Raw genomic sequence first — 13575 nt, 5'->3', positions numbered from 1 at the left:
CACTCTAAACTACAAGCGCCTCTAGCAACATAAACAAGGACTCTCCGAGGAACAACACAGCGAACTACCCGGACCTAGCTGATAACTGCATGCAAATGTACCAGTGAACCGTAAGATGGCAGGGTACCACCACCTGCGAACTGAGTAACAGGTGCTCGGGTACCAGTCAAACGAAGTCCAACCCAGGCCTACCTCAACACCAAGCCGCTTGTCCAGGGACAATGCAGCGTCATATGTAGGAACTTGTGAGCGTACAATTTAGGTTATAGTATTTTTCAAATAAAGGCAGTGGCCACACCTCCAGATAGAATAAGGCGTTACAACATAAGACTAGGGTAAGTAGTGTTCGGGACGAACACTTTTTGGGGGAGGGAGATGTCACAGATTCCCAACATTTACAAACGTACTATACACCGAATAATCGCATATGTCAGCAAGTCTAGTAGGAATCTGGGTCAATCGACGAGTATTTATTCAGCAAGGCTGGCCATCTAAAATTACTGGTCTCCGGGTTGGTCGGCGAGCAACATTCCCTAACTTGAAGTGGTGGGTCGGCTCGCTACCTTCTTAGGATCCCAGGCTGATAAGAGAAGGGTTCTCTCGCAACTTGAAGTGACCGTTAGAACCCTTAACCCTGTCAGTTGTTCACTTGGTCTTTTGGTCACACCGTACAAGAACACCTTTGCGTGCCCCTTTACGGTGTAGCCGAAGGGCTAAAACCCCACTCGTCTCTCCCGAACCCCCATGCGCTTAACGACATTCACGGCCGTGTTGGCCCTTCTTTTCTGGGGGTAAGAATAACCCTTTTTAAGTGTTTAATTTACTTTATTTATAATAAATAAGGCTTACCTGTAACCAGAGTTGTTTCTCTACCATCCCTCACTACGCACCCCTAAACGTGACAATATGTTGACATTTTTATGTATCACAAAGTCCTATTCAAAACAAAACTTAACACAGTTCCACATCAGAAGCACTGCCCTCATCACTAGAGTTCATTTGATCAGTTTCCGATTCATCTTCTTCTGGGGAAAGTAAGTCCAGAACTTCCTTCTCAAATGACTTGCTTTTCTTCTTGGGTAATTTTCGTATACTAGAAATTGCCGGATCCGATGTTACCAAAAGTCTTTTAAACACATCTTCAAGTGTTTGCTGCCTAGAGCATTTACGAGCATAACCTTCCCTGTATTGCTTGATGCTTTTATTTAGCGCCTCTTGGGCTTCCTCGGATAAATGTCCGATAGGGAGGCAAAACGACTTAATAATATCTGGTCCATGTACAAGAATTTTGTGGAGAGTTGCGGGCATGTTGTACCATGGGTATCTTTCGACTAATAATCTAGCTGTTTGCAGGCTAAATATTTTAAACCTATCTATATTTATTTTAAAGCCAGATGAAATGGTCTGCAGAATAATTTTTAGTCTTGTGATATCTGCATCAATACGAGTAATTTCAGAGGATATAAATACATTTTCAAAAAATCGCCTGGCAGTATTTCCATCGTTTGAGCTACCGAATCCAGGTTTTGGGCGATCAACAATCAAACCCATTCGCGTTTTAAACTGCTCCTGAATTTTTCTTTTGGTTTCAGCAACTACCTTCTTATGGTCCACACCTCTTGCTTGCCATTTTTTAATTGGCATTTTATAGGACAAATGTAGCAAATACTCAAAAAACCGAATCCAGGCATGCAAACTAGAAAGACCGAATGACAAAGTTGATGGCTTAATTTCTCTTTTCAGAACTAGATCAATGTTGTTAAAAGATGTTGATGTTGCTCTACAAATATAACAATTTTGTGTAGACGTTGTCGACGATGCCGCATTGCAAATTTTTCCGTCAATCATGGTAAATAATAAACTATGAGATATATTGAGAAGCTTTCCTCCTAAGTTTATATTTGTAGCCTGAAGCTCTTTTATCTGATTTTCTATATATGTTTTTTCTCTAACGATGATGACAGGAGTTTCGTGGATAAATTGTATCCTAATTGGCCGGCAAAATCGTGGTGAGCTGGTTCTTGGGTTCTGCCAAATAACTATATGTTTTTCAGGGGTTTCATATATTAATCGAAGAGGTACAAAGGATGTTATAAATATAGAGGCATCATCAAACTCTTCATCGTAGTTATATTTTTGTTTATATTGGCTTTGACCAGAAGTTCCGTCACATCCCCACTTAGAAATCAATGTTAATCGAATGTCGTCATTTTCAGTAACTGAATGCAATACCTCTTGCTGAACTTCAACAATGCGTTTCACAGTATTATCGAGAAGTGCCTGTAGCTTTACCTCGGCCACTTTGCCGTTTATTTGCATATGCTCTTTTGACGGATAACAACGTTTTTTTAGCCTCCTGAATTTTCTTGTAAGACGGAAATTTCTTTTTATCTGCTTCTCTAATAATATTGTATTGATGTCTAGTCAATTTAGCTTCTATTAATACGGATAAAGCTTTATCTTCAGACAGATACAGTGATTCCCCTTCTCGTCTTTTGAATGCTTGTCTATATTTCGACGCTCGAGTAGGTGTACTAAACTTTACTTCTTTTACTATGGCTGCAGCGTCGACACTTCCCTCAGCTCTAAGGCTCATTTGAGCGGCATATGTCAGTTCACCTGAACTCATTGTAGAACGAATTAATTTAGTTTTGTTTCTTTTGGTTCTCTCGCTACTGTGTAAAAAATCGTTTGTAGGTCTTCCAATTCTTGGCTTGCATTTGTTGGAGGATTGTAAGAACATAGGAAATGTTATAGTACCTTCCAGCCATTTTGAATTTTCAGTAATAAATCGATCCTTTTTATACTGAGCAGCTTTTATCTTTGCCATAAATTCTGACATGAAACGAGAAGTCTTTTGCTTTATTACCTTAAGTAATGTCTGAGGACAACTGGTAATATTTTTCGCATATAAGATTACGCGTTGAGTCCTGTCATCAATATTTAACAATATTTTTTTTGTCGGGTAAGACATTAATACGTCAAAAAGTTTTCTTTTAGATAATTGGATAGGGTCAACTGACCAGTAAATGAACGATTAAGGCTACTTCTTCTTTTACATTTATTGAAAATTATGAATAAGGTTGAAATGTACTTACATTTTTTTACATACTAATTTGTTTGTTTATTCTCCTAAGTATTATGGAAACAGTACTATATGGAGGATAACTGGTTTTAATATTATTTAGTATTTGTGTAACAATGTCACAATTCCTAGTAAATGAACAGATCAACCTAATCATTGAACAACAAAACTCCAATAAATGAACATTTTATTTTATTACACAAAAATACAATTTTTTTAAAAACATATATTTATTTAGAAGCTAGTAATACTTTATAAAAAACTTCACATTTCCACAGAAAATAAACCATTTGAAATATGTTTTGGTTCAGGAATTTTTTTTAACACTTGTTTACTCTGGTACCAGATTTTATCAGGTACTTTTGGCCATTGCCATTTGTTTGTAATTTTTTTTCCATTACGCTTATTTTATACTCATCTTCAGTTATACTCATCACTTTTCCAGGGTATACTTTGTTTCCATATCTAACCGCCACATAGTCATTGATAATAAATATTTTGGTTGCAGCCGACTTCTGCTTCTTAGATTTCCGATTAATATCGCCATTGTCGCTATTTTGAAGTCCTTGATTCAATTGTCCTATTATTCCTTGTTCGCCCAAAGTTGTTGTTTCACACTTATTTATTTCAGAAAGTTGTCTTGTTTCTCTTCTTTTTTTTTGTTTGCAGCGTTGTAGACTCATTTTTTGAAATGTTTTCCATTTTACGTTTTCGACTATTTTTTGCGTTTTTAATATTACCACTTTTTTCTTTTTGGTTTTTCTTTTCCTCTCTTTCAACTTTCCTCTTTTTTACTTCTTCACATTTTAAATTTTTCTTCATTTCTTGTTCCTTATGATACTGGGCCCATTTATCGGAAGTTATGGCAAATGGCATTATCACACGACTGTTAACTTTGTTCTTTGGTTTGTTTTCTTGTTGTGGCCAATATAGATGTTCATTTCAGAGGTTATTAAGTACAGTTTCTTGAGCATTTCCTATAACAATATTTGAAATTATATTAACCTTACATTTAGTATCACATTTTGTGTCAGTCTTATCAAATGCCTCTTCAGGTACAGTGCGAACATTATCGATTGTATCAAATATCTTATTCAGAACATCATCTAGAAATTCCCTGCAGACATTAGTAGTATTTACATCATTGTTGACTTTTAGTTTTTTATTAACAGCATCTAGATCAGGCTCGATTGAGGCTCTGTTGGGGTTAAGTCCTATGACATCCGTGCAGATGTTTTAAAGTAGAACATCTTCTTCTATAGTACCATAAGTATTATTTAGAGGGCTTATTGGAACTGGTGTATATACAATTCCATTTATTTCTAAAGGTAGGTCATTTATAAATGACTCATTTAAAGGATCTTTGTATAAGTTGGGTAAATATGTATCTCGATTCGATTCATCAGTGATGGGGGCTTGTTCTTGTCCTGCCTTTTGTTTACAAAGTCTCCAAAATAAGTACATGTCTTCTTGTTCACAATCATTAAGTCTATTTTCATACTCGTTAATTTTATCTTTCTCTAAAAACTCTTCCAACACTTTAAGGCAAGAGTCATAATCTTGATTTGTAGCTTTATTTTCAAGCCCAAAGATTTCTTTGCGCCTTGTAGATATACACTTGGTGTAATCTACCGCATCCGGGTTGAGTGGAAACAAACCACAAATCTTAAATCCATTTGTAATTGTGGTGACCTTACAAGCATTATCAAATGCTTTTTTAAAAAGCAAACTAAAATTATGACGTGTAATATGCGTATTTGAACTCTGTTTGTGTTCTCGACACACTTTTTTCCATTCTGCCTTAAGGGGTCGAAAAATACTGACGTCGCAGGATTGCAAGATATGAGTTGAGTTAGGGTATAAACAATAGAGAATTATTCCCTTCTCTATACAGAACTCGTGCAGCTCCATGTTGTAGTGAGACTTATGTTCGTCTATGAATAAAATAACCGGAAAAACAATTCTCACTCTTAACAGCCAAGGAAAAATACATATATAAATATACATTTGCAATATACTCGAAAAATGTTGCTGAGGTCATCCATCCCGAGTCGGATCTGCCAATAGCCCATTCTGCTGGAACGGACAACGACAGCTCTTTTGGTATTCTTTTATATGGAAAGACGATCATTGGCGGAACGGCAACGCCTGCTACACTATAATTACATAGCACGGTTATAGATTCCTTTTCGTTCCCAGATGCTATTTCGTAAAGGTTTTTAAAACTGCTCCTCGGGCCCAAAACTAATCCTGATTTCATACATGTTCGCATGCCAGTCTCATCTGCATTATATATTCTGTTTGGATCGGTCATCATGTCCATTATATTTTTATCGTCAATAAACTTTTTTAGCTCGGAAAACCATTGGCTAATTGCAGTTTCTGTTACTGAAGCCCGGCTCTTAGAAATTATTTCCGTGTTTCGCTTTGATATTTCAGGATGCCGTTGTAAAAATAGTTTCAACCATTTATCTCCTGGTCTGTCATCAAGAAATGGGTTTGGTCTAGACGCAATCTTTAAAACCTTTTGAACTGAGTCTTTTACTTCATTCGGGTGCATAGGAAATCCTAACTTGGCTTTATCCAAAATCCATTTCTTGATTCGTTCTTCCTCCGAATAAGTTAAAATTGGCGAAGGGCCCATTTTTCGTGCGTTAGGAACTTTACCAGTTATTTTGTTATGAAGTGTTGATTTCGGGATTAAATACTTTGAAGACGCTTTGTTTAAGGTGATGCTTCCAGAGTTAATTTCAGCAAGTGCATTGGCTAAGTCTTCCTCAGAGTATTTAAAACGTAAATATTTGGCTGCCATCTGAAAAGATGTGAGTGAAATTAGTAATCAAATATTAAATAGGTTCCCACTTTTCATTATTGAAGCGAAAAACCAACACACCTAATGAATGAACACCACTTAATGAACAGGTTATTATGGCGTTCAATAACTGGATTTTACATGACTAGACTAAAAGTATCTAAATAAGGAACTTGCCTACGAATATTAGCTTACTATAAGGCTCATTTTACAATGTTTCTGAAAATTGCGCCAAAACCCAGTAAATGAACACAATGTTCATTCTTTAGCTTTTGATGATTTCGTCGGTCTATTAATTGAACATAGAAATTATTAAAATAAATGTATGCAATATTAATTTCCCTGGATGAAAAGATACTTGCTAAATGTATATAGAGTGTTAACAAAGCTACAGCAGATGGTTTTATTGAATTTTAAAGTTTTAAAATAAGTTTTGGTTAGCACATGTTTTTTACTCACCGCTAACAAATATGGCGTCCACAGGAATCACGCAGTGCCACCACCTCGTCGCTCGAGATTTTACATATCACTGTTGCACTCAGTGTTGCCAGATACTTATTTCACCTAACAGTAGAACGGCGTAAAAAAAAACAGTAGATTGATGTATATGAACAGTAGATTATTTATTAAATACTCAGTTTTAAAAATAACACAAAAATATATCAACAAAAAATAAATTCTCACATTTATGCTAAACTTAATGTAAAATTAAAACGTAGGAAGTAAAAAATACTTAACCAAAAAATTATTCTAATTCTGATTCCGAGTCCGTCAGCTCGGATTCTTTTTTGTACATTTTCGAGTTGTGCCACTTGATTAAATCTTTACTGTCGAAATTGAAACACGAGTTTTTATTTGACCTCGACAAAAAACTTTTACTATGCAGCAACCCTATAATGCTACTTGTGGATAACTTATTCCGTAAGTCAGTTTTTAATAAGTTGACTTGCGAAAAAAGTCTCTCAACATTAGCAGAAGAGTGAGGTAAGCACAATAAATTTAATACAAAATTTGAAAGATTTAAAAACATAGGAGAGTTGTCTCCAAAGCACTTATTCTTAACAGTAACCCAAAAGTGTTCTATACTGGCTGAATGATCTAAACCGATCGTTGTATTACGTAGTAAACGCCATTCATTATCTAGTGTCTGTATTTCCGAGTCCCTAATTATATTCGGAAAGTGCTGTGCTAAGGGAACAATACTAGGGGTATTACCAGCTATTACATTAATCGGATCTATAATCGCTAAGTTTTTGAAAATATCGTTACTAAAATCAAATCTTAAATTAATTTGAACGCAACTTTCGACAAAAAAATCCAAACAACGTGTACGCAGAATGTGTTTTTGCTCACTGGTTAAATTTTTCTCAGATAAAGCCACTTTAGCGCCCAAATAAACGTCTGTTAACTGGTGATAATTATGTGGATTTTTAAAATTTATTTTTTCTATCGGTGTCGTAAGAATTACCTCTCTTTTTATGAAGCACTCTAATAATGTTTTATAAATACTAGATAAATTTGCATGCATTTTGTGTATTTTTGGATTAGAAGATTGCATTTCTTTGTTCATATTATTGAAGAACGGTAATACAAACTCCAGAAATTCTAGAAAACATTTTGTTAGTGGATCTTTCAATCGAGTTAAAATTGCTTCTGCCGTAAGAAGTCGCTCGGTAAACAACGTATCTGTGAAAAATAAAATTAAAGAATCATATTGCTCTAATAATCTTACCACAGCACTTTCCAAAGATAACCAACTAGTTTGTGAAGGATGAAGTAATTTATGAATTTTTGTATTTGTGAAGTTCTGAAACTCTTTCAGAGATTCAATTCGTTTAGGACTGTTGGAGAAAAAGTTGTATGTGTCCCTAACTATATCTTCAACCCCTCTAGGTAATTTTTCACATGCAGCCGAGGCACATAGATGAAAACTATGACAGATGCAACGCATTAAGAATATGTTCGGCACTTCTTCTTTAAATCGGCTCATCACAGAATTGTACTTGCCTGTCATCACACTTGCACCATCTGAGGCAAAGCCAATTAGATTTTCTTTATATGGTATTTTTTTGTTCAGAAAATAGCTAATAATATTTCCATAAATATCTTGTGCCCTAGCGTCCTTCATAGGTATTAGTGTTAGAAAGGTGTCGCAAATCCTAAAATTGTTATTACTTAAAAGTAATCTAAAAATCTGATAAAACAGTTACCTTTTACTTTCATCATCGAAATACCTACAAACTATCGCCAAATGCTTTGTACATGACCTATCTGTCGACTCATCAATGATTATTGAAAACTTTTTGGTTTGTAAAATACTCCTAACGTCCAACTCATTCTGTTTACCAATTACGTTTTTAACAATTGTTGAGCATTTGGTACGGCCACACTGAATTTGCTTGGCAATCTCTGAGTCGGGGCAAATTTCTTTTATTAACTTTGGCAAATGATCTATTGCATTATATGATATGTTATGTTCAGCAACATAGGCGGCCAAATGTATATCGGCTTTCTTAACTGCTTCTTCAAGCGAACTTGTCTTTTTAAAACTACTCATGGAAGTTAACGTGGGCTGTTTCTTGGCAGATTTTGATAATTTTAAGTGAACAGCACTTTCTTTATGTCGCAACAAGATTTGTTTGCCAGTGGAACCGATATTAATAGCTTTATTGCAGACAGTGCAAAATGCCTCCGTGTTGTTTTTCCTTGTCTTAGCCAACCTGCCAATTCTACATCTTTTTCCCAATCGCGTCTGTATTTCTGATAATACTTTGCTCTTTTTGCAGGGGTTTTGCTAGTAGACGGCCCTTCCCCACCTGACAAACCATCCTCGGAACTAGAAATATTTTACAATTTAAGTAGGGACTAACATTAAAATTTACAAAAGTTAAGTACCTGCTCATCTTCGGCTGGGCTATTTCTAAAACAAATCGTTAGACGTTTTTAACAAAACCAAGCTTAGTCACTAAACGTTCGGTACGTGTAAAATGATGTAAACAGTAAAAAAATACAGGATACACAATCAACTACGGGGACCAGATTGCCTATTAACGTCATTGTTTTATCGAGTATACATCATAGATGGCAGTGGTGGTCAATGGCCTAAAAAATTTGTAAACATCGCCGCCGGTTGGTAATAATTATTATATTATTACTTATTAGCTATTCTTTGGACTTTTGATGGTAAAATCGTAGTAGAGAGGGAAGAATACCACTTTTTTCCGCATGTTGTACTCAGTAATTTTTTCAGTAGATTTTATCATGGAAACAGTAGAACAGAAGGTTGAAGGTTAAAACAGTAAATCTACTGTTAAAACAGTAGGTCTGGCAACACTGGTTGCACTTGTTTGAAATTCCAATAAATGAACGGCGTAGTTGATATGCGCAGTTAGCATTAGAGAAAGAGAGGAATATAATATTTTGTAAGGAGTTCTCGTTTTTGGCTAAAATGTGGGATTTTGTTCATTTACTAGGTGAAGTTCACTGACTGGTCAGTAGACCCTATGTGTATGATGAATGTACGTTTTTCAAAAAAAAAACTTAAATTGTCGTTGCTTCGCTTCGCAAGAACATTTTATTATTTTTGTCTTTTTTGAAAAATAAAGGTCCCTACCTTGAATGGTTAATGTTTGGTGTGACATTGTGGGCGATAAAATTGGTCTTTTTTATTGATGGAAATATTAACGCGACAAAATACGCTACTTCTTAAGAGAGAACGAAGAAAATAAAGAAATAAATTTAAATCGACGAATGACCATGTGTTGGTATTAACATGGCGGCTGTCCAACTCATTCTTTTTTTCTTACGGTGGATTGGCGTGATGGTACTGTTAACTGGCCAGTATGCCAGATTTGAGCACCAGATTTCTTTCTTTAGGGACGCTTATAACAAATTGTTTATGCAGAAGTGGCAAGAACAGCAGAAAACTCGAAAGGAATGATAGGTAAGAGAATAATAATAACGTAACATTTATTTGATTTCGTTCTCAAATAAATCTCCCGCTTTAGCCAAGCAGTAGCCTAACCTGTCATAAAATTCCTGACGCACGTTAATGAAAGTTTGATTAGAAATAGAACCTAGTATTTCAACTATTTTCTGTCGCAATTGGCCTAAATCCTCAGCCCTCATATGACGATGACCGTAAAGTTTTTGGGTTACATGCCCCCAAAGAAAGAAGTCATTTGGGGCGAGGTCGGGCGATCGAGGAGGCCAATTGACAGTACCATTTCTGCAAATCAGACGATTTGGAAATGTTTGGTGCAAAAATGCTTGTACCTACTAACCGTCTTGCTGGAACCAGATTTCCTGCAAGTTAATGTTCAGATTATGTATAGCTAAAAAGATCCTATAATATGATTGTTTAAAATGCCAGCCCAAACATTGACCTTTTGCGGATATTGAGTCCGAATAGGTACGCTTATATGCCTATTTTCCCTTGAATAAGCCACAGTAACGGACGGATTGTGATGACCATGCAAGGAAAAAGAGGACTCATCGGTAAATAAAATATTAGCTATGAAAGTGTTGTCTTGGTTAGACCTTTCAATAATGTCTTCACAAAACAACATTCGTTTTTCGCAGTCTTCCGGAAATATTTCTTGTGTTGTGCGTAACTTATAGCACCGGTACTTGTTCCGTTTTAAAATATTTCGCACAGTAGTTCGTGCAATGACAAGCTCCGCAGTAATAGCAGTACTATTACATGGGAAGTTGACTTCTGCCAAACTGTAAACTGCCGTTTCGCGCTGCTCTTGATTTTTATTTCGAGGATGACGGATACCTTCGGGAGGCTGCGGAAAATCGTGATCTCTACATTTGGTACAGTTTTGCGTACACCCAGTATTTTCAAATCTATAGACCATCTTATATCTTTAATTGTCGTACTCGCTGGCACAGGTCGATTTTCAAACATAAATATGAATCTTCCGATAATTTCCTCCACTGTACCACCAGAATAGTACCATTTAATAATTTGTACTCGTTCTCTCTCTCAAAAAATGTTGCCAAAAATGTAATTTTAAAAGCATTTTAAGCCTTACCTTTATCTGGGGCGCAAACCGTTAATTAGGTAATTTATTTCACTTATCTAATTAATAAATATTCAGTAATGTAAAAAGTACAGTGTGACCCATTTAGAATGGAAACACCCCTATAAAATTTTAGGTTATTAACCGATTTAAATGATTTTTTTTTTGAAATAATTAGGAATGAAATGTCTATTACGGGAGAAAATTTTAAATATTTATTTCAGTTTTCAGGTCATATTACGATACTTTTTCTTGATAGAAAATGGAGAATGTTTATTAGCGATTTTTTTATTGAAAAAATTACTACGCCACTGAATCTATAGTGCTTTCAAATAGCTGTGACCAAATTTTTTTATTTATTTTTTTTTTTTTTTTTTTAGAAATTAATCAATTAATAATTAATAATAAACAAGTAAATAGTAAAATAGTGTCCAATCTAGTGAGTGAATGTGCGCGAATACTATATCGGGCGTTTTGTTGTGCGTTGGCTTGTTGCCCGGGAGTTGGCAATACTGCCGAACGACACATGACTGACAAGTGACATCGACAGTTTGTTTTTGTTGGTGCGTTGGCACCAGGGTTTTTTTTTACCTCTTTTTTGCGTAGTTGACAGCCAATTTTTGGTCTTTGTTAAAAATTAATGAAAAATTAATGTAAAAGTAATAATCTTTGTATTACATATCATAAAAGTTCCAACTGCCTTTCAATCACTCCAGCGGACCGTTTATTTCAATTGCGAAAGACTCCGCTACCCCACATTTTGGTCAATTCGAGCAGGATTGAATAGCGTGGTTTTGGATGTTTGGAATGGAATGTAAAATCTCTGGTTCCAGTTAAAGCGTTGTTAAGGAGTCAGAAGACGAGTGGCAAAGAAGATTTATTATTAATCTGAAGAAATAGGGGGAATCTGTAAGTCCGTTCCTTTTATTTCCTTTATATTTCAAGCTCCCAATTGAACAAGACTGATTTGATAATATTAACATAAAACTTCATTATTTGTGCTTACTGAATATTGTTTGCTCCTTTTTAAGCTGTAGCAATAATTTTGGAAATTATAGTTGTATTCCAGAGGTTTTGTTCACACAAATAACTTTGAAGATTTATTAAGGTAAGTGGGTTGCTTGAGGTGGTTTACTGGTTAATGCCAGGTTATTTGAGTTTTCTATTTATTTAATTATAATTGTTAGCCATGTCTGTAGTTGATGATAAGACCGATGTGAGCATTGAAGCTGAAAAGAAAACTTTAGTAGCCAAGCGAGGTTTGTTAAAGTCAAATCTTACAAGATTCGAAAGTTTTGTTAATGATCCCAGAAATTATAATAAGATTATTGAACTTGGTGAACGTGTGTCAAAAATTGAGAAGGTTTTTGATAATTTTAATGAAATACAGTCCGCATTAGAGCTTTTAGAACCGTCCGAAGTTCAATTAGATGAGAGAGATGAATTTGAAAATCGGTATTTTTTTATAATATCAAAATCGAAACAGTTGATTAAAGAGAATGATATAAATTTGGAAAGGGCTTCAAATGTACAAACTGTAAGTAGTCATGAGGCTCCACAGTTTGCTCCACAGAATACATTTTACCAACTTCCACCTATTTCCCTCCCAAGTTTTGATGGATCATATGATAAATGGTCAAACTTTATTGATACATTTAAAATATTAATTCATAACAATTCTAATTTGGCTCCAGTCCAGAAATATCATTATTTACGATCAGTTTTAAAAGGTGAAGCATGGAAAGTTGTGGATTCTTTGGAGGTAAATGATTCTAATTATTCTGTTGCTCTTGATCTTTTAGTTAAGAGGTATGAAAATAAAAAAAATACAATTCGGTGTCATATGAAAGGTATTTTTGAGTTACCTTCAATACAAAAGGAATCTCATAGCACATTACGAGTTTTTCTTGACAATTTTTTGAAACATTACAGATGTTTAATTAATTTAGGAGAGCATATAGATGCTTGTAGTTCTATGGTTATTTATTTACTTTTATCTAAGTTGGATAACAACTCAAAGAGAGAATGGGAAATCAGGACTAGAGATATAGTTTCACCTGAAATAGACCTATTTATAGAGTTTCTATCTGACAGATGTTTGCTCTTAGAATCCTTAGATATTAAACATGATTCAATGTCAAATAAGAAGGTACCTGTACACAAGGGATTTTCAGCCAATTCTGCAATTACAAAGTATTTTTGTATTTTGTGCAATAAATCTGGTCATGGAATTACTTATTGCAATGAGTTTTTAAAATTGAATGTTAATTCAAGGTTTGATAAAGCTAAAGAATTAAATGTTTGTATAAATTGTTTGAAACGTGGACATAATAGTATTTCTTGTGTTTCCAAACCTTGTCATTGTGGTAAAAAACACAATAAGTTGCTACATTTCAATAATAAAGAGTCTAAAAATGAAAGTGACCATAAAAATAAATCTACAATAGAATTTGATAGCTCAGCATTTACCGAGGCTAATTCAAATCCTGAGAGTACTTCCATTTCTACAGATGAATCAACTGTAGTGAATTGTGTCAAAGGTAATTGCAACAAATTTACATTGTTGTCTACTGCTCAGATTTTTGTTTATGACTCAAATAATCAGCCTATTCCTTGTAGAGCTTTACTTGACAATGGGTCACAATCAAATT

At 34.8% G+C, this 13575-nt stretch overlaps 1 pseudogene; it reads right to left on the bottom strand.

Moving 5' to 3' along the window:
• Positions 1-3257: 3257 nt before the first annotated feature.
• On the bottom strand, positions 3258-6414 carry LOC145737718 (uncharacterized; annotated as a pseudogene).
• Between the last annotated feature and the right edge of the window lie 7161 nt (positions 6415-13575).

The sequence above is a fragment of the Ips typographus genome, linkage group LG14, assembly GCF_016097725.1.
Source record: "Ips typographus isolate SLU linkage group LG14, UJ_Ityp_2.0, whole genome shotgun sequence".
Lineage (NCBI taxonomy): Eukaryota > Metazoa > Arthropoda > Insecta > Coleoptera > Curculionidae > Ips > Ips typographus.
Note: the sequence above shows the minus strand (reverse complement) of the source record. Positions and strands in the feature narration are given on the sequence as shown.